At 43.8% G+C, this 23,033-nt stretch overlaps 1 protein-coding gene across 1 annotated transcript in view; it reads right to left on the reverse strand.

The window, feature by feature from the left end:
* The window catches only part of LYN (LYN proto-oncogene, Src family tyrosine kinase), a 103,133-nt gene extending 88,744 nt beyond the window's left edge, over window positions 1–14,389 (reverse strand). Inside the window, exon 1 of the mRNA XM_075584238.1 lies at window positions 14,157–14,389. The gene's annotated coding sequence lies outside the window, so the exon portion shown is untranslated. The remainder of the gene's footprint in view (window positions 1–14,156) is intronic.
* Window positions 14,390–23,033: the final 8,644 nt, after the last annotated feature.

The raw sequence follows: 23,033 nt of genomic DNA on the forward strand, positions 1-23,033 counted from the left end.
CACCAATGCATACACACACACACACCAATGCAAACACACACATGCATACACACACACACGACAGAGGGAAGAGGAAAGGCAGCGGGACCGTGCACCACCACTGCCCCGCTCGCCACCGCCCCCTGTGACCATCTCCAGCCCCGCGCGGGACGCCGGGACAGCCCGAGAATGGGGGGACACCCCCACTGCGATCTGCTGCCCCGCGCGGGACGCCGGGACAGCCCGAGAAGGGGGAGACACCCCCACTGCGATCTGCAGACCTGCGCGGGACGCCGGGACAGCCCGAGAAGGGGGGGACACCCCCACCCTGATCTGCTGCCCCGCGCGGGACGCCGGGACAGCCCGAGAAGGGGGGACACCCCCACTGCGATCTGCAGACCTGCGCGGGACGCCGGGACAGCCCGAGAAGGGGGGGACACCCCCACTGCGATCTGCTGCCCCGCGCGGGACGCCGGGACAGCCCGAGAAGGGGGGACACCCCCACTGCGATCTGCAGACCTGCGCGGGACGCCGGGACAGCCCGAGAAGGGGGGGACACCCCCACTGCGATCTGCAGACCTGCGCGGGACGCCGGGACAGCCCGAGAAGGGGGGACACCCCCACTGCGATCTGCAGACCTGCGCGGGACGCCGGGACAGTCCGAGAAGGGGGGACACCCCCACTGCGATCTGCTGCCCCGCGCGGGACGCCGGGACAGCCCGAGAAGGGGGGGACACCCCCACTGCGATCTGCAGACCTGCGCGGGACGCCGGGACAGCCTGAGAAGGGGGGGACACCCCCACTGCGATCTGCAGACCTGCGCGGGACGCCGGGACAGCCCGGGATCGCCAAGTTAAGGGTGAACAGGGAGAGAAGGGGGAACACCTGCATCACGCGGGGAGTAAGGGGGCTTGCAGGGAAGCAGCAGTGGGGCCGCAAGACAGAGGATTGGAGAGTACTTACTTACTCTCCAAGTGCTCCGGCCGGAAAGAATGGCTGTTCGTTGGGGGCGGGCTCATATAGAGCCTGGCCGCGCGCCCACAAAGCCTGGGAGCGCGCACCAATCAGCAGTCAGGTAGGGGAGTTTTTTTTTCAGCTCGAGCAGGGGAAAATTTTAGCGCGAACGGGGGAAATTTAAAAAAAAAACACGTGTGCTGCTTGGGCCAATGTTTACTCGCCTGGGGGTAAAATCAACCCGCCCCGGGCGAGTAAATGTATAGGATTGTCGAACACTGTATATATATATATATATATATATATATATACACATACAAACACACTATATTTAATATTTGCCTGTTTCCTAACATGATAGAAACATTCACAAGATCTGATTTTTTTTTTATATAAATAAACATTTTTTAATATATCTAGAACACAAATGAGTATCAATTTTACTTTTGAGAGAAAGGGAGTGGTGAGAGGGAGGGATCAACTACAAACCATACCAATTACCAAATGAAATAATCGATAATTATAATAAGTGGGTGCAAACTGTGTACTGATTCACTTTCAGTAAAGTGGTGAGCTTCACTAGACAGTGTGCTCAAAGAGAAATTCACTGAAAGGCACACCACTAACAATTAGGATACAACTTTTAATATTGTTACTTATTATTACCGATGGAAAGTGTAACAGTAATTAAAAAACGTGAGACGAAATACCTGTAACCCCTACTAAATAAATAACCACTCAGACACAGTGTAATACTTGTCAGGTGGTTGGGAATTATAGGTGACATTCAGCGCTGATGGAAATAACCATCAGAGACCAGAGACACAGCTCAGAAATGCACATACAAATATGGATGATCTAAAGACCACCATTAAAGTTAGTTAGTAGGTCTAGTAAGGTGCATCTGATTGCATCATCATACCATGAACAACCCTCTATACCCAAGAAGGCAGAGGTATATTCTAATTATTAGTGGTGTGCATTTAAATGAATTTTTCTTTGAGCACACTTTCTTGTGAGCTCACTATTTTACCGATTCAATTTTACTTTTGGAGCGATTTACTTTTTAATGATGCTAATTAAATGGATGCCTTCTTTATTTATTTTTACTTACTATGTGGGAGTGTTCCTTTTCATTACTACTTAAAAACATTAAAACAAAAATGTCGGTCCTGTTTTAGTAATGTTTAATACTCCCATTGTATTTATTTATCAAATGTTTTACCAGGAAGTAATACATTGAGCATTCTCTCTCGTGTTCAAGTATGTTCTGGGCACAGAGTTATGATGACAAATACATGGTTACATTAAATGAATAGGGTTATACATTACATTTAAAGACATTGCATGAACAGGTAAAGATATGTTATAGGCTTACAGTATGTAACAGTTACAGACCAGACTAAAATATGAGACAGCTTTAGTTTTGAAAGTCCTTAGACTGGTGGAGGCTGAGAGAGTCTCCGGTAGACTGTTACAGTTGTGGGGTGCACGGTAAGAGAAGGAGGTGCGGCCGGATACTTTGTTTAACTTTGGGACTGAGAACAGTCTTTTGGAGTCAGACTCAGGCGATAAGTGCTGCGTGTGGTAGGGATGCGGAGATAGTTAGATAGGAGCCGCCAGCTCTTGGCTATTCTATGCATTTGCAGACCTCTGACTTTGAAACTGTTAATGTTGTTCACTTAAAGCTGCAGTTAAGTCTTTTTTTTTTAATTTATTTTTTTACTTCAATAGTCTTATGTGTGCAATCTCTAATTACCTAAAGAACTGTATAGCTGCAGGTCAATTCGTTCTCCATGTATTGATAGGTCGAAATTTGGTGACATAATTAGTGAAGGGATCTGTTTATATTCTGCTTGTCTGTCAGTGGAAGCTCATGAATATTCATGAGCGCTCCTGCACTGACATGTGCTAGAGGGAGGGCAGGGCTGACAAAGGGGTGTGCCAGGGCTTGTGACAGGACATGAAGGGGCAGTGCCTTAGCAAATGGCTGTTAAAATAGAATACAAGAAAATTGGTGTTTAAAAGTTGTTTTTTTAAAACAGAAAATGCTAAAAGTATTTTTTCTTATTACAGAACTGATTTATTAAAAAAACACACATGCAGGATATTGACTGAACTGCAGCTTTAAGGTCTATTTTTCCCATAAAGATACATTTGAACCTTTTGCCACTGCTTTGCAGGCTCCCTGAATGGGTCAAACTAATAGTTATATAAATGTATTTGTATTGGCAATGTATGTAAATACAGAAATACAATGTTGCCCAATGCAGGAGTTTCTGGTGGCAGTGTGTTAATGATTACTAGAAACATTGGAATTATGCAAATCCTTTTGCAAACTGTGAGAGGTCTTCACTCATACGGAGGAATCCCGCAACAGCTTTTAAAGCAATACTACTTTTCAATTTTTTTTAAATTATTATTATTATTAGTAGTATATGCAAAGCATGTGACACTAGAATTCTACATTCTTACCTAAGCTTGCAATCATTTGGTGCTCCTGTTATAAATCTGAGAAAATACTGGATTGTGTGACGAACATACAGTAATGGCTGCTTCAGCCAGCAACAATGTGTCCTTATATTACTAAGGTAACTATCTATTGTTACAGTTTGCAGCTCAAACAGTTGGGAACATTTGCAACAAATTATCACAAACAGGAAAGTGTTTGCGAAGATCTTGCACTGCTGAGGTGGTGGGCTAAAGCAGCGGTGCGCAAACTGGGGGGGGCGCAAGATTATGTAGGGTGGGCGCAGGCTGCGTGCGGGGAAACCTGGGGGCGGGCAGAGCTGTGCACGGGCGGCCAGAAGCTCTGTGCTGAGGCTGCTTCCAGTTCTCTGTTGTGTCTGCCTGCAGAGGGGGCGGGGCCTTGCTGCGGGGCCTTCCCTGCACACAGACATGCCCTCCTCCTCCTGTCTGTTACCCGCCCGTTTTCAGCAGCACATGGGGGACCTGAGCAGGCTTACTTACTCCCTCCCCCCACCCACCAGGTGTGTGTGTATGTGTATATATATATATATGTATATTTGTGTGTGTGTGTGTGTGTGTGTGTGTATATATGTATATTTGTGTGTGTGTGTATATATGTATATTTGTGTGTGTGTGTGTATGTATGTGTGTGTGTGTGTATATGTGTATATATATATTGAACACACAAAAGACTAAGACAATCCCCGAAAGCAGCACTCTAAATATACCACAAAATAACTGATAACATAATAATACTAAAAGACCAGGAAACTAAAGTCAAAATAGACTTACTGCAGTGTGTGGTGTGTGTGTGTGTGTGCTGTGCGTGTGTGTGTGTGCTGTGCCTGTTGGTTGTCTGTGAGTGTGTGTGGGTGTTGTGATTGAGTGTTGTGTGTTGGTTGTGTGTGTGCTGTGCCTGTTGGCTGTGCCCTCCTTACGGTGTCTGCCCTACAATAGCGCGGTGTTTCTGTCCTCCTCGCTGGCAACCTGCTTCGCTGTGATCCTCTGCAAGTGGAAGGGTAGGCTGCCACTATGTCAATCATACTATGAATGTACAGAAATAATAATAAAAAAAAAGTGTAAACACTTCCCGCTCGTGCTTGCAAAATTATGCAGGACACCCTGTGCTCATGTTTGGAGAGTTGGTGATGTCACCGCTCTCCGCGGCATCATGCACACAGCCTAATTTTGCAAGAGCGAGTTGTTGAAGTATGGAAGTATTTAGACTGCGCTTATAGTGCCGGCGACGCGACGTCGCATGAAAACAAATGCATTGTCGCCGCCGCCTCGTGCGCTTATAGTAAGCGTGACGTGGTGACGCAATTTTTTGAAGCCGGCAATATTTGATTTTTCAGGGGCTGTCGCCTCATGTGACAGCCCCTTAACCAATCAATGGCCTGGTCACCCACTCTGCCGCCGCCGCAAAGCGAAATACAACTTTTGCTAGCGTCGCCGTCGCGGGCACTATATGCGCGGCCTTAGACATATTTGTATTTACATTGTATACTGTTTAATAAAGGTTTTTTTTAATGTGATTTTGATTACATCAGGCAGGGGGGGCCCGAGAAATTTCATGGATAAAAAGGGGGGCTCGGCATAAAAAGTTTGCTCACCCCTGGAAAGCCTGCTATAGAATTCAAAGGATGCTTTAAAACTCATTAAAAATGGCATTAAGAGTTGAATAAAAACAGTTACTATTATCAAATATTACAGAACTGACTTTTTGTTTTTAAACCCATGAGATTTCATGTTTGCTTCTTTAAAACCTCATGTAGGTGTAATTTCACATCAACAACGTTATAAAATTACAGGCAGAGTTGGTTGCCAATAAAATTTGATGAATCATCAGCTCTTTGGATAATATATATATATTATTCCAATATAATATATATTATTCCAAATTAATCTTTAACCAGAAAAGACATGCAACAAATAGGGCAGGGGTGGGCAGCCTACTTTTCAATGTAGCCACAGGTGTGGCGAATTAGAAGTGAAAATAGCCACACCATGTAAAAATTGAGGTATTGTGTTGCGCATGCGAAAATATTAAACACACACTGTTTGAACAAGTTTATAAATTCTCAGGGCCGTTCTATAGTGTGTGCGAACGCACGTGCAATTGCCGCATGCTTTTTGTGTGTATGCTGTGAGCGAGTGAGGCACTGTGTGTGTGTGTTATAAATAAGTTTGAAATAAATAAAGAAATATTTTAATAAAGTATTTATTAACATTGTACGTACACACACATTTCAGCGGCGGTAGCAGCGAGAAATCTTTCTTTTCCTCATCTTCCCCCCTGTCGGTCGGTTCCACACTCGCTGCCATGCACGCGCGGCACCATTATAGAAAGGCTGACTAACCTCAGCAAACTATAACTGCCGCACGCGCACATGGCGCAGCAAGCGCACGCACTATAGAACGGCCCTCAGACCGCAACCCCCCTCCTCCTCATCCTCCTCTAATGCCACCACCACTAGCCATGATTAGACATCATCATCACCATCTCCTCATCACCATCTCATTTAACCCCTCTCATCATCTCCCTCAGCACCCTTGATCTCCCCCCCCAGCACCCTTGATCTCCCCCCCACAGCACCCTTGATCTCCTCCCCCAGCACTATTGCTTTCCCCTCCCCCAGCACCCTTGATCTCCCCCCCCCAGAACCCTTGATCTCCCCCCCCCCCCAGAACCCTTGATCTCCACCCCCAGCACCCTTGATCTCCCCCCCATCAGCACCCTTGATCTCCCCCCCTTCCCCAGCGGCACCATTGATCTCTCTCCCCCCCAGCACCCTTTCAGCAGTCCCCCTCATCAAGCACCCGCCCCCCATGCCTACCAGATCGCGCAGCAGAGGCAGTGGTGGCTGGCGGGCAGCAGTGTTGCCTGGCGGGTTGGTGGCTGGCAGACGGCCAGCGCATCACGCTGGAGTGGGCTGTGGGGGAGGGGTGTGTGCGCATCATGCTGGAGCGGTCTCGTAGGGGAGGGAGCACACGCTGGAGTGGGCTGTGGGGGGGGGGGTGTGCGCGTCATGCTGGAGTGGGCTGTGGGTGGGGGGGGTGCGCGTCATGCTGGAGCGGGAGCACACACTGGAGCGGGCAGGGGAGCGCCACACACACGCTCCTTCCCTACCACGGAAGGGGAGAGGGGGGGTTGAGGGGCGGTCTCGGGGGGGGGGAGAGTTGAGAGTCCCAGCGGCCTTATTCGCCACAGTTTAACTAACAATTCGCCACAAGTGGCGAATGGCGATAGGGTTGCCCACCCTGGAAATAGGGTATATATTTACATTAGGATGCCACAGCTCTGAATGCCTTACCTTACAGCACCTGTGCAGACGATGACGACGACACCGCCCCCCAGTGACGTCATCGTTACTTATCACCAACAGGAAAGGGCATCGCTGATATTTATTGAACACAGTATATAGCTCAGCAAGCCTCCACTACTCTTTTACCATTCCGGGAAGAAGGCCCCCTTGGCTGAAACGCGTTGAGTGTCCACTCTAGGCAGCTATTCATTATTTTGTTGGCGTGACTCTTGGTGCTTATCCTGTGGACTTTATGACATATTTCCACACATCCTGGAGTTTACCTCCATGGGACTGACTCCATCATCACTATATGGCTGCTGAGTATCATTTTCTCTGCTATCTGGAGTCATTATCTCCTATGGAACCCTTACTCTAGGTTGTTTCATATGTGCAAACAGCACTGGCTTTTTGTGATTCTACAGCCATGTGTCTTACTTGCTTTTTTGCAGCCACCACAGGCATTGTATGCATCTTTTTTTGATTTTGATATTTTGTATTGCTGTTCAGGGTTTGAGTCTTTGTTTCATTTCGTCTCCCCTGTGCCTCCCCCTTGGTTTAAGTTATTATTTTTCTTATAGGTTTATTTATGCCATACCTTTCTTTATGCCCTTAGCTTAGTTATCTACCTTTTTAGCTTAGGTCTTTACCAGGGTTTTTTGAAATATTCAGCTTTCTTTGTGTCGCTTTATGTAGTTATCAGGCTCATTGTGCAGACACATTTTTTGCTTTTGATTTATTTTTCAGCATTATTGATTTATGTAAATTTTAGTCCGTCACAGTCTTTTTGTATTTTTTGCTGCCCTTAGTGTGTATATGTTTTTAAATGTTAGTGTTCTTTTTGCTCGCTATTAAAATCTATTCATTTTCTATTTTGACTTTAGTTTCCTGGTCTTTTGGTATTATGTTATCAGTTATTTTGTGGTATATTTAGAGTGCTGCTTTCGGTTGTCTTAGTCTTTTGTGTGTTCAAAAAAAAAAAAAAAAAATATATATATATATATATATATATATATATTATTCCAAATTAATCTTTAACCAGAAAAGACATGCAACAAATAGGGTATATATTTACATTATATAAATAAGCAAAGAAGGGTGGGTAGCCATGTTGGTCCTTTCTTCCATGTAGTAACAAAGGAGGGAGAAGGAGTAGGTGGTTTGATGCCTTTAATTGAACCAACAAGTAGTTAATATGTTACAAGCTTTCAAACCTCTCAGGGTCCGAGGTTCAAAAGCTTGTAACAATCAAGTACAGTATCCATATCTACTACAGGTCACGCAGGAAATGAACCACAGGCTCCTTCAGGACCCTGGGAGATTTGAAAGCTTGTAACATACAGTATCTACTTGTTGGTCCAATAACCACCTACCCCTTCTCCCTCCTTTGTAACTACCCATTATATAAGATGCACACATAGATTTTGATAGCGTGATTTTTTTGGTGTTTAAGACCAGACAATATGCACATTCACAAAGACACAGCCACACAAACTAGTATGTTAGTTTTCCATGCTAGCTACTAAAGCCCATAAGTACAGTAGAACACCACAGATAACACGTGTGGCTATATTGGCCATGTGAACGCAGAAAATGTCTCCATAGGAAATGAATCACATTAGGGCAGGCAGTGCACACTGTATATTCAATTAGGGCACAGAGTCGGTACATGACCTCAAAGAGACAGAACATTCAAAGCAGGAGTTGAAAGAAATGGGGCTTGTTCTGTGTACACGCAGAATACAGTTGTGGCTGTGCCACTGAGAACAATAGTACCAATTTATATTTGGCAATATAACAGACTTTCTATAACCCTATAGGTAGGTTGTATCTGTAAGAAATCACCCGAGAGAAAGACTAGATCTGCAATAAATGAAGATTTTGTGCAGTTGGCTTAAACTGCGATACAGTACAGGTCTATTTAGCGTTGATAAGAGGTCAGTTTACTAATCAGTGTTTAATATTGACTCCTTTTTATAGCAAGGACTCATTTCCCAGCTCAAACAAAAAGGGAGAGTCCACAAACACATTGACAGAGCTCTGGTCACATTGCCACTAAAAGAAATATGCTGATCGCAAAGTAGCTACAGTGTCACTTTCAGAAGGTGCAGGCCCCCCTAGAACCATAGCGATATAATGGGCAGTGAGGGGCATACACGGTTAAATCTGGGAAGTTGAAGCCATCTAAAAGAAGGGGGGGGGCAAGAGAGAGAAACAGTGGCAGTGATCAATTAGATTGCTCCAAACTCCTCTTATAGACATCAGCATCAGCGATGCAAGTGAAACAATACATGACCAAAAGATGGTGGCGAGGCAACATTTGGGGACAAATAAACTAGAAGTATTGTAGACAACTTCCTTAGTGCCAAAAACAACTGCATCAGATTGCAAGACAATGGAATGCAGGCACCTCTGATGCAGCAGGGTTACCCTTTCTCTGTATGAAACTATAAGAGAAGAGTGGCCCACAGTTGCATCTCCGAGGAAGAGTCTGGCTAGCACAACGCAAAACTGATTGAGCCCTTAAAAAGTGCAGTGTCACATAGGACTAAATGAAACTAAATGTCAGATACATAGATATAGAACACACACACACAATTTGGATTATTAGTTCCGTTTTGAAAGCAGCCTTGGAAATGCTTGTGAACAATGCAAACTGAAACTTGAGCCATTTTATTTCACCCCCCCCCCCCCCCCACCCCCATCTTTTGTCTTACGGCTTGCGGAGTCCTCTCCTTATTTACTTTGACAGGGAGGGACTGTACATAAAACAGGGATGAAATAATTATTGGGGTTGAGGATACCAATGTCACTGCTACAAAAGAAAAAACTTTGAAACCTTCAAAATGTTGCAGTTTTGTTTCCTTTCACAAAAGGGCAAATCAATCACCAGTATTCATCTCTTTTAACCCATCACTGCCACTCGTTTATTTTGGTCTTCAGAGCGAACGCAACTGTAATATAGACCAGGACAAAGGGTACGATTCCTGAGCTAGTCACTGCTTTAGAAGTTGGTGTTAAACACAATGTTTTTGGAGTACTGGATTGCAGTCGAACACTAATTTTCAGCAGCAATGTTATCAGAAAGGCTTAGAATAGTTACACAGTAAACAGACGTGAAAAGAACTTTTATAGTAATGTGAATGGGGGAAAAAAAAAAAGTAACAATATCTTACACTTCTTAAAAGGATCAGGGGAACTACTGAGAAACACGTCTTCTGTTTGGACCCCACACCAGATTGTGCTTGTGTATACACAAAGTCTATCATTTACACACTGAAATACATCTCTTTCACCCCTATGCTGCCAGAAGGGCCTGCGACAATTTCATTTGGAGGGACCGTGAAGGGGTCAATAAATGCGTAACATGGAAATGTAGATTGGCAAATTTACGGATAGGAGGGAGACGAGCAGTCCCCGTCATCTTCTGAATTTTTGTAGGGTTTAAGCAGATCGGCATTGCTCTGCTTTGTCAATCATTTTAAAAGGAGCAAATATCCACAACATCGTATACATTACACAAGATCACAAACCTTCTTCTGAATCCTACATAGTGACAGAACCAAATGATTAAACACGGACTCCCACATGGTCCAGCATGTATCCCAATAGCAAAGGTTGGAAATGTACTTTGTATTTTGCTTGTTAAGTTAGTTACAAACCGCAGATTAAACTGATGTAACCCCTCTTCTTTTAATAATAATTGTCTGCTCTTGTATAGCGCTGCTAGATTTACGCAGTGCTTTACAGAGACATTTTGCAGGCACAGGTCCCCTCCCCATGGAGCTTACAATCTGTTGTTGGTGCCTGAGGCACAGGGAGATAAAATGATTTGCCCAAGGTCACCAGGAGCCGACACCGGGAATTGAACCAAGTTCCCCAGCTTGAAGCTCAGTGCCAGAATCAGTGTCTTTACTCACCGAGCCGCTCCTTCTCTTTCAGCTCGCACACATAGCTATTGTTGAGGCGGGGGCTCAAGTTCCTATTAAGAACTTCGGGGCCCACACTTGGCCTACAGTCAGACATTGAGAAGAATACGGACACAGTAGATGGGTGATGCAACAAGTTTACTTATACACTAATCATTTAAGATACCTCGTGATCCTCATATGAGTATCATAAACACACACACACACACACACGTGTGAATCAGTGTCAGTGGAGTATTAGTCACGCAATCCTGGGTATGTTAGCTTGTAATGGTGCAGACACACAGTGGGAGCTCGTTGTGCACCCACTGTTCTAGTCATGTACTTCGAAAAGGGTGCTTCTGTACCGCTGAGGTTTATAGCCATTGCGGGTCCTCTCCGATGGCACTAGAACTGTCTTCCACATCTGGCACCTTAGCTCTCTGCAATCCTTGACCGAACCTGATAATACTCAGGTCTGTGCAGATCTGCCTCAACATGGCTACCCCCCTTTTCGAAGGCTCCTCTCCCTCATAGTCCCTCTTCTTGCACAGCAGTTATCATAGGCTGCTCTCATGGCCATTACAGTCACATGTCCAGAGCACACTGGAGAGGAACTAGCCAGGGGTACATCAAGTACCCTGACCAACTGTTCCTGATAACCATGGACAGTAAACTCACACAGGCGGTTTATGTGGCAATTAAAACAAGCAGCGGTACAGTGTCTTATCATAGGGAAGATACGTAACAAGAGGAGAAAGCTCAATACCTAATTGTTATATACTGTATATGTTAAAGAAATGTATTTGTTGTGAAATAAAATCAAAGTAGACTTAAAAAAAAAAAAAAAAAAGCAGTGGTGATATATACCCCACACGTTCTATCCACACTATCGCAGCTCAAACACGTTACAAAACACTGGTGTTTTACGACTCCAGACATTACTACATTTCCCTTAAGCATAGAGTTGGATGAACTTGTCCCTGGTACCCGGGCAGCTAACGTACGTTAGCAGTCGTACAGATAAAAGCAGTCATTTTCACATACTAAAGATGGATTGGTTTAGCCAGTTATGCTGCCAATTGCCAATAAGAGTTTGCAACAGTTTGCTTGATGGTGAATAATCTTAATGAAAAGTGTAAGTGAAAGCAGTCAGAGGAGAGAAAAGGGGAAGGGGACGGTATAATCAAAATGTTACAGCCCAAATCGGAAAAGACGACAAAAGATCTCCTTGCTGTGTACCTGTCTCCTTGCTGTGTACCTGTCTCCTTGCTGTGTACCTGTCTCCTTGCTGTGTACCTGGAGACTACCTTGGTTACAGATCCCGTGTTTACACTACCACTTTCCAAGGCCTTTCTTTAACCAATTCCATGTTCATCAAAGAAAATGGTAGTTCTCAGTATGTATATCTTTATTTATATAGAGACATCCATGTACACAGGGCTTCCCAGCAGTAATACACATGCCATAATTAACACATAATGGGAAGAAGCGGTCCAGACATAAAAGTAACATTAGAAAAAGGAGTCCCTGCCCTGAAGATCTTACAATCTGGTGTATAAAACATCCCCAGAAGGCTTGTCTGCTCAGTACAACCTTCTAGAGTCAGGAAATAGCTTTAACTATGAGCTGTGGTCGGAGTATGGCGATATTAGGTAGCAGTTATTTCACTTAGTGACCCAGATGTTTTTCCTTTATTATAAAGACCGATTTATAATTGGTCTTTATATATTATATAAATTAGCTTCGCCTCGGGCCTTCAACTTTTCCAGCCAGGGCATTACTGGCCAGCAATGCCCTGTTCTTCGGAGATTATTACTTAAAGAACGTTACTTATCGTGTTAATCTTTTGAAGATGGGTCAGACGAGCTTTGATAAATCAGCTTCAATGTGAGAGTTTGGCAATTTCTCCTCGGTTCATAGCCTATCATTGGCATGGATGTTTAAAGGGGTCAATCAGGGTGATATGATTTAATCAAAATCTGACTCCTACAAGTATTTTTAAATGCAGCTTTTTAACGCTGCTTTGTAAACATGGCGAGCAGGGGCTTGAGAGGTGTTCGGTTTCCTCTGGCTACTTCCCTTTGGTGTGAGATAACTGCACAATCAACACGCGTTTGTACAGTCAGAGCCTTTATTGGCTCTCTGATAATAACAGGGGGAGGGGGATAATGGCAGAGGAAGCACTTGATCGATAAACACTCCCCCTAACCAGAGTCCAGGGGAAACTAAATAATGTTTAATACCCAAAGAAATAAAACAAGCAAAAAATTTTTTTTTTTTTAAATAAAAAATTAAAATAAACTTAGTTTTAAGTATTGTTACATGTTTAATACAATTGGACAGGAATTGTTTTCAAAATGTGGTTTCAGCTGTAACTAATTGCATCTTTCATGAAAAACAGCAGAGTTGTGATAGTGTTCCCCTATCTTTATGTGCTGAAACACAGGTATGCTGCCTAAACTAAATAAAAAAGGACCAGTTAAAATTAGTTTCCTATTGATTATAATGGCAAAATTATTTGAACAAAAATATTCTATTTTTTTTTTTTAACATGAACCGGTTGTCTTTAGTTTTTACCTAAAACCTTTCTGGGAAGGACTGCACTATTGACGTGGCTACTTTTGAGCTAGGCATCTGTAGTTTATACCAAGCTAAGAGGTTACGGCCGGCTTGGCTTACCTACCTTTACTCGGGGAGAATAGCAAAAGGGATTTCCGAAGCCTATATCAACATGTTATTTTACCTGCTATTCTCACCTAAACCAACAAGCAAAGCTCAAAAAGCAACACAGGAGAAATGCTGGGCAAGAGAAATAGCTTAAAACACTGCAAATAAGTGTGGTTTTAAATGAGCCATTATATTTAAAAAAAAAATAAAAAAAAAAAACTTCAACAAATAATGATGCTTTTTTTGAAGTGTGCAATATGCATGATTGGTGATATTTACTTCTTATGCAGGTGTGTTGATCAAGATCGGCTATAAGGATCAAAACGTGTATTTTTTTGTTTTTTGGTCCGATTGCCAATACAGATTTCTGTTCCCCTTTTTGCGATGTGCTGAATATTTTTCTATATCTATGTTAGACTAAAGCGAGGGAGTGTGTGAGTGTATATACTTTTTTTTTTACAACTACACCAAGTGTGTAACACTATACTGCTTGTTTAACAAACAAACCCTTTCCAAACAATGCTCAGGGAGACGCATGAACAGAACAAGTTTTACTCTCCCCTCTGAAAACCGGTATTTAAACATGCACAGGTTTGGAAACACATGGTGACTTTTTAGCCTCATTAACTCTTTGCGTTCTTAAATCCTAGGCTACAAAATTGCCAAGCGTTTTCCCAACAACAAAACAAGGCAAACCTGCCACATTTACAAATCAGGTGCATTGAAGATCACTCCCATTATATATACTGGCCCCTTCAATGCAAAGCAGATTGTAGGCTGCTTTACCAGAATGGGGGCTAGCAGGTGCCTCTGAAATGTCTAACATTAGTTTGGGCTTTACGAAGAGAGGAAATGAAAGTGAGATACATACTGTCCTCCTTGGTCTGTAGGTTACAAGGTGCCTCTTAACTCCAGGTTCCTTTAGCCCCAGGAAGCAGCCAGGTGACGGGAGCAAGGTGTGGATCACCTCTACCCCGCACAATGTTTGGTCTTGTTAGTAACAAGTTGTAATTAAAAAAAAAAACCCAACATAAGCCAGAAATCAGACCGCACTGCACACTAGTTGCTAGTTCCTCCTGCAGCCGGTCACTTAGAGGAACTGGTGTTCTCTTGGGTTTGGCAAAGGGGTTTTCAGCTTTACTTCCTGGTATGTATCGCACAATGGATTTGCATATATTTTTGCAGGCTGCAGGGAAAGTACTTATCTAGGGAGGGAGAAGGGCAACTTGAAAAAAAAGTTACACTGCCCTATTACTTTTTACTGTTTGATAGCTTTCTTTAATAAACAGATCTGCAGATCACTGTCAGTAATGGCATGTTATATTAATATATTATAATTTTTACACAATCCCCTGATTCTCCCCACTAACTTGTACCCATTCTTATCTACTAGTTAGGCAGGTGGAGGCTGCCTAATCACTCTGAGTGTGTTTAACGGTTAACTCTTCTTTACATTTGTTCGATATAGGTAGGAAACAGTCTGATGGACGTGTGAATAACCCTTATTCTAACCTAAAATAGATCACTTGTTTCTGAGACAAACCATACAATAATTTTTGCTTTTAGTTTTTCTTGTTCTAGTCTTGCAGCACAAAGACTTTAATAAACTGCATAACAAAAAATGAGCTCACCCCATCCTGCAAGCCCCTACACCTGGAAAAAGGGGACCTCTTTTTTTTTCCATCATATCTATTTCTCGCTCAATCCCCATGAACAGTTGCACAATTGTAGGTCTGTTATGTAGATGAACACTATATTAGATGCACAATGAAGACAATCAACTGATGTTAACTAAATTGATGTCACTGTATTATGTCAACAAGTACCAGACACACTGCAATGGGTTCTTGTTCATTAAATGAGAAATTCAACTTTTTCCTTCGTAGCTCGTAAATGTGCTAAACTGTTGTAATCTAATCTGAAACGCTAAAATAACTATAAAGTTTGAGTTCAAAGTGTGTATCCAAAATATCCTTCTCCTGCTGAAACGCGCGCCCGAAGACAAGAACGCCGCTGTCTGATTGCATAATCGATAATGCATGGATTCAGCTGCTCCCACTCCCGAAGGACACGTTGTTTTACAAATTTCGTTTTTTTAAGTCCTCCTATAATGCATGTATGTCTTTATTTATATAGCGATTCACAGCAGTAATACATGTGACAATCATATAAATAACAAATAATACACATAACGGGAAGAAGCGCTTTCAGACATAAAAGTAACATTTAGGAAAAGGAGTCCCTGCCCCGAAGAGCTTACAATCTAATTGGTAAGTAGGAAGAACGCACAGAGACAGGAGGAAGGTGTTCTGGTAAGTGCGTCTGCAAGAGACCAAGGTCAATGTATGAGGTGTATAGTATCAGCTACGGAGCTACTCGTATGCTTCGTTACAGAGGTGGGTTTTAAGATGGGTCTTAAAGGTGGAGAGAGAGTGTGCAAGTCGGATATTGAGGGGAAGGGCATTCCAGAGGTGTGGGGCAGTCAGCGAGAAAGGAAAACACTTTATAAAGTGTTTATCTTCTTTGCTAAACGTATCATACAGTCACCAATTTCAAAGAATATATATTAGATTATCAAATAATTCTTAATTGTAATCTACTGTGACAGGCCAATAATTGCTCAAATTTTCATGATAATTTAGTAATTTCTCTGCAAGATATGACAAAAAATTAAAGGGTCCTGTTTTTTCTTAACAGTGTAGAAAAGCCATCATGATTCACTGGTTAAAAAAGTATCTTACACCTATCTTATTTACAGATATAATTGTATTCAATATGTTATCAAAAGAGAGATGCCATGCCGTAGGTGAGCGAGAGATCAGTGCTGGTGCATTCTTGGAAAAAAGGGATCACCTATATTAAAAATAAAAAAAAATAGGTTAAGTGGTTCAAGCGATGTTGATATAAACCAGTCTAAACTCACTGCCTGGCATCTGCAGGCCACTCCAACACTGGGATTCCTTGAGCTGCAATTGCGCATCCACTGCTAACTGCGGCATCGCTACTTGATAAATATGCCCCTAAGAGGGGAATGGTAAGTCGTTAAGATCTGTGTGGTTACCTTTGGGGTATTTTCCAACTCCGAAATAACATTTAATGTTTCTTAGTTTATTATAGTTTATGTTCATTTACTGTTTATTTTATTCATTGACGATAGCTCCCGGCTGTGTGTGTGCGTATATATAGTGATAGCAAAATTAACTAAACATATACTAAGCGCTCAACCTATTAACCTAACTTACAAATACACTATAGTGATAAATAAGTGCTCTAAAAATGTGTTGGAATCTCCTATTCAAGAAATCCCAATATAGAAATTCCCTCAGGCTGACTTGGCAGACTGGGAAATGGCTGCCTAAGGAATGGGAAACAAACCTATCCACAAGGTATGTACAACAGTAGCAAGAAATACACAAAATACAATTAACAAACAATAAACAAAACAGATAAATCCTTGGCGCACTATCGGGTATATAAACCTGACAAGATATATGAAGTCCCAAAATCTTGGTGGTGGGGATGATGAATGAGTCCAAAATCCGATCACACTTAAGTCCTTTGGAATGGCAGAACCAGATCTGAAAACATGGAAGACAGAACAACCATTGCGCAGTATCCTCTGGTCAATCCTGTTCTCCCCCACCGTTGCCAGCTACTTACTTAAAAATAGATAATAGAGGGCCTCAAAAGGTATCTTTCACTTCTTTCCTGGCTGGCTATACATCTACGTACTGTCAGGCGATGTGACCTCTCTTCAGATACACGCTTGCAACACCATATATCGTAAAGCAAGGAAAGATAAGGCACCAATGGTATGATACTGTAAAATGTAATAAAATAAAATAATACAGGGCGTGACAACAGTGCACTCACATGCCTTTAATCCCTATACACAGGATACAACGTGCCGTCCGCTTTCATGAGAGGATGCCGGGGAGATGCAGATGGAGGCTGGAGTAAGCGTGGATCCCCGCTTCGTGGCCGCGACTCAGAGCGCCTCGTCCTCCTCCGATGACGTCACTGCTGATCCTCCCCTTCTCCTCCCCAAACGTGTGCACGCTGTATCACGTCTAAAAGACTCCACCCTACGCGCGTTTCGTGACTGCTGATGTCACTTCTTCAGGGGTATTGGAGTGATAGGAGTAGTAGGTGCTAGCTAAACACATTGAGTAATGTCCGTGGGGGTTCCTATTGGATAATTACCCAAGCTGGAACCTCCTACTAATAACCTTAAATGAATGTCAAAAATCGATCTAATATACATATGTATATATATATATATATATATATATATATATATATATATATATATATATGTAACCCTGCTTCCTATCACTGGGCAAGCGGTTACTCTGTGCTGTATTACCTGCTGATTCACAGGGCCTGAGCCTCTGCCACGGAGAGCCCAGGGTGCATACAATATATATATATATATATATATATATATATATATATATATATATATATATATATATATATATATATGTTCGGTGCAGCGCCTCCACCTGCGACAGATCCCACCAAAGGGGGAGTTAGTCTTCGCAGGACCTCTATACAAGAATCTCTCTCACACAACCATGTTATAAAACCAATCTCGTTTACTGATAAATCAACCTTACGATACATTACATGCCATGACATTCCAGTACGCTGGTACACAACACTTAACACACCACGGAGGACGTCCACATCTATGCGCCTCGGCGGACGCCAACAATATCTTGCGCCTCGGCAGACGCCAACAGTACTTTCCCCCAATCCCGCCACCGGGTGTTCCCACCCCGTGTCCAAATACGTTAATCAGTTCTCTCGCTCCCAACACCCGTGTGTATGTGTAGGGGTGACTGCGCAGCCACTAGGTCTCAGGTGATTGAAAGGGTAAAGTTGGTGCACTTGATGAAATACCTGCGTGCTCGGAACTGCTACGGTTCTTCAAAAAGAGTCTCTGAGGGTCCCACGCTACGATATGGTGCGCTTAACCTCGATAGGGTAGTCCCGAACACAGCAATAGTTTAGGGGGTAAAGCCCTTACTAAGGGTGTCCCTAGCTCAGCTTGTCTCTACGGTGACTCAGGGCTAACTGGGCCGGGGGCACCTTGCCTGCGCCTGAGGGCACAACTCAGCGCAGTATCTCTGTCTCCTCGTCTCTCCACGATGCTCTACCTTCACGTGCGCGCAACCACTGACTATATCTCTAGCAACTCCTCCGCCCATAAGCTAACCGTGCTCACCTGACCCTCCCCGTGGGGGCTGCTGGGTCAAGGGACTGCTCCTTTCCCGCCAATGTGTTCTCCTCCTATGTGGGCTTCTGCAACTAATCCTTGCAAGCGCAACCTCTCATTACTCGGGGTGAATCAGGGGTCTCGGCTACATCCTCCCCCCTATGGATTCCAACGACCCCGCTTGGAGAACGACAACAACACAGCCATTTATATAATGAAAAACACTAATACATTGGTTCCTCTATCAACTTGTACATTTCACTGAACATGATAATCACTGATTGTACCCGGCTGCGAGCCCACTGCTGAGACTCGTAATGAGGTGCCCCAAACTGATCATAAACCAACCTCGTGGGAGGTTGGCTGGCTCTTTGGCTTCTGCGAATTGGCTCTTCCGCTACCTCCTTGGGGGAGTAGCAGAACTCATCGGGAGTCTCCAACTCGGCCCTTGAGGGGCAGGGTAGGTCTGTAAAGTCTCTTTGTGATACAAAGCATGGGCTCTGGGGATTTAGTGGCGGACTCACTGGAGTCAGTGTCTCTGTCATGTCTCAATACATGTTGATCTGATTCCTGTGAACTACCATTCACCTACGAGGGGAATTCTTGCGCTCTGTGTACTCCTCCTGTTGTCTATTGAGGGATTGAGAAATTCCTCACACCAGCAGCATCTCCTCTTGGTGATATCATTTTTTTGTGATTTATTTGTGATATATTATTGGGTTTGCGCTTACCTTCTCTTACACCAAATATTGGAAAATACCTGAAAAAATTATGTTTATAAAAAAACCCAGTGTGAAGGCTATCTTTTATAGGGTCAACACCAGGGCCGCCAAAAGTGGGCAGGCATGGGAATAAGTCCCTGGACGGGCTGTGAAAAAGAGCCGAACCATTTGATCCCAGAAGTTGGGTGCATATTCCGGGATCAGCCAACTCTTCCTCCGTCGAGCCCACATTGAACAATTCCCCAGCGGCCATTGTTCTGAGGCTAGGATGATCATCAGAAGTAGGTATCCTCCCCCCACCCCTCTTCTGGTCAGGCTCAGCCTCCAACCTCCTCCCCCAAGGTCAACAACCTGGGACCCAGGTCAAGACTTGAAGCTGTCGGCGGGTCAGGTTAGTGGTCACATAGCTCCAGGTTTGATCGTTCAGTCTTGTTTTTCCTCATCTCAAAGAATTGTAGGATTTGAATATCTTTAGTCACCCCCTGACATTTTGGGAGCAAAAACAATGTTGAAACCCTTCCCAAAACAAGGTTGTTTATGAAATATGTTGGTATCTATTTATCAAAGTAACCCTTTTCTTTTATATATCTGGTGAGGGTATTTTGTCCACGTTTTGCAGCCTTTAATAAGTAGGCACCTTTGTTTTATGATCCACATTGCTGAATTAATATTTGTTAAGGTATAGAGGCTTTTTTATCAGTATAATTGTAAAGCCCTCTCATGTTCACTAGAGATCACCCTTCAGCTTTGTTTCTGCAATCACTGAGAAGTGTTTGAAGACACACAACTTCTCCAAGAACAGGGTTTTGTAACCTTGGGGCCTTGACGTGCTAGCAGGGATGTACACACTTGTGGGTACAGCAAGTGGCAAACAAAAAGGAGACCATAGAGTAACAAAAAGATAAGGTAAGAGAAAAGAACCCCTTTTTCTTTTTGGGGGGATTTGATCTTCAACCGTGGGAGAATGGGGGTCCCAAAGACAACATTTTTACTTTTAATCAGGTCCCAGTGAAAACATTTTTGTTGGAACCACTGCGGTAAGCATTAAACAATTAGGCATATAGGAGCAAACGCATAATTGAGTGGAATGGCAGATAACGCCGGATCCGGGTGAGAACAAAACCCCCCATCGGAGCTTCACAAATCTATCTATTCTCACCCATGTCCCCACCGGTGTTTGGCTGAAGGGGGACCCTCTACCACCAGCCACCTCTACTATAAGGTAAGTTTTAGGGTATGGGGTTAACTTTAGTGGTTTTAGCGTTTAGGGTAGGGGGTTAACTTTATGGGTTTTAGGTAGGGGGTAGTGTTAGTATTAGGAGGTTTCAGAGTATGGGCTAAGGTTAGTGACTTGCTTTAGCGACGAAGCGGCCGGTCGCTGAGGATCCCTGTGGTGAGGTCACTTGCGGCAAAACACCAGCGGAGATTTGGCCACGGCAAAAAGGCTGTGACCAAATATCCTAGTCCAAATGTTCTAGACATTAGATTCTAGTCTAAAATGGCTTAAATTATTCCTTGTTTGAGAAACACAGTGGTTGAAGTTGGATTGTACTAGTGGGCATGGAGTACCACTACTTTTTAGTCACAGCCCCAGAGTACTAGTATTTTATTTACTGATAAATTTGTATTTCCACTTTCTATTTAAAGAAAAAAGGAAGCCTAACTCACTATCCACTTTCTAAGCATACATAATTGTCAAATATGGGAAAAATACATTTTCCCCAATGTTAAATACACAGCACCACTACTTTTTGGATGCCACATCAGCCACTGAATTTAACCTGAATGTGGGGAAGGAGCATCACTCAGGTATTATCCCTGAATGTGCGTTCGTTTAGAAAATATTAACTGATGGTACAACTGTTGTTTTTTCAAGTTAAAAAAAAATGTTATGTTATGACTAACAAAGTATATTGTACTTCATGGCAACGTTCTTCTCCAGACCATTAGCGATGAATATTTTGCCAAGTCATGGCGTTCCATGGGAGAAGACCAGGTCAGTTCTCCTCCAGTGGAGCCCACCATTTGCGTGGCTTAAACAATCAGCTTACAGTCTTTTTTTATTCTGATCACATACTGTATTGTCTACTTGTTGTTTTTTGTCTTGGTGGTGATGATGTAGGACATTTTTTTAAATTTTTTATAAAGGTATCAATTTCCCTCTCTCCTTACCTGTACAAGGTACTCCCTACCTTATCTGCTGTTAGCCCTGTTGCTGTTTCGTCTGCCGCAGACTATTCTGCCGCTCTCCCACCCTGATCTGTGACAACAACCATTCTGCCTCTCTCCTGGCCTGACCCTGGATCTGTGACAACAACCATTCTGCCTCTCTCCTGCCCTGACCCCTGATCTGTGACAACAACCATTCTGCCTCTCTCCTGTCCTGACCCCGGATCTGTGACAACAACCATTCTGCCTCTCTCCTGCCCTGACCCCGGATCTGTGACAACAACCATTCTGCCTCTCTCCTGCCCTGACCCCGGATCTGTGACCACAACCATTCTGCCTCTCTCCTGCCCTGACCCCGGATCTGTGACAACAACCATTCTGCCTCTCTCCTGCCCTGACCCCAGATCTGTGACAACAACCATTCTGGCTCTCTCCTGCCCTGACCCCGGATCTGTGACAACAACCATTCTGCCTCTCTCCTGCCCTGACCCCGGATCTGTGACAACAACCATTCTGCCTCTCTCCTGCCCTGACCCCGGATCTGTGACAACAACCATTCTGCCTCTCTCCTGCCCTGACCCCGGATCTGTGACAACAACCATTCTGCCTCTCTCCTGCCTTGACCCCGGATCTGTGACAACAACCATTCTGCCTCTCTCCTGTCCTGACCCCGGATCTGTGACAACAACCATTCTGCCTCTCTCCTGCCCTGACCCCGGATCTGTGACAACAACCATTCTGCCTCTCTCCTGCCCTGACCCCAGATCTGTGACAACAACCATTCTGCCTCTCTCCTGTCCGGCCCCCGGATCTGTGACCACAACCATTCTGCCTCTCTCCTGCCCTGACCCCAGATCTGTGACCACAACCATTCTGCCTCTCTCCTGCCCTGACCCCAGATCTGTGACAACAACCATTCTGCCTCTCTCCTGCCCTGACCCAGGATCTGTTACCACAACCATTCTGCCTCTCCCCTGCCCTGACCCCGGAACCGGACCCGGCTATTCTACTGATTCAGGATTTAGATCCCAGGTTTTGGTCGGTCTGTCTCCTTGACAGTACAAAGCGACGTATGCAAACGTAACACTTATGAAACTGCTCATTGGATCTAATGAGGCTTAAAATTAATGGGGTGAAAAAATAAAGAGGGAGTACATAATGAAATTAAAAGACGACAGTTAAACTTTTGAGACACTTATTTTAAAAATAATTAAGTGGCGCTTAAGAAAATAACTAAACAGACTGAGAAGGAATTAATAAGGCAAATATAAGCAGACTTCACTTGCATAGTTCATACCTCTCTCAGGGGTCTCTATAGAATTTATTTTTGCTGAGCGGCCATTTAAAAAACCCATGTGGTTTATTCTTCTTTACGCACATGGGAGGGAGTAGACATTGGTCACAAAATCAATACCTTGTGTGGGTCACTGTCTGTGGCTTTTTCTGCCTGGATCTGTGACCCTTTATTCTGGTCACCTCTGCCCGTGGTTCTTCTACTTTCACTTCTGATGCTCAAGCTGTCTCAGGAACTGTTGCAAAGAATAGCACCAAAAAGAAAATCCCTCATTCTATGGATCTGAAGCAACTTTGTAAAGAAGAGTGGGCCAAAATTCCTCCACAACCATGTGAGAGGCTG

The sequence above is a fragment of the Ascaphus truei genome, chromosome 2 (genome assembly GCF_040206685.1).
Source record: "Ascaphus truei isolate aAscTru1 chromosome 2, aAscTru1.hap1, whole genome shotgun sequence".
In the NCBI taxonomy this organism is placed as follows: domain Eukaryota; kingdom Metazoa; phylum Chordata; class Amphibia; order Anura; family Ascaphidae; genus Ascaphus; species Ascaphus truei.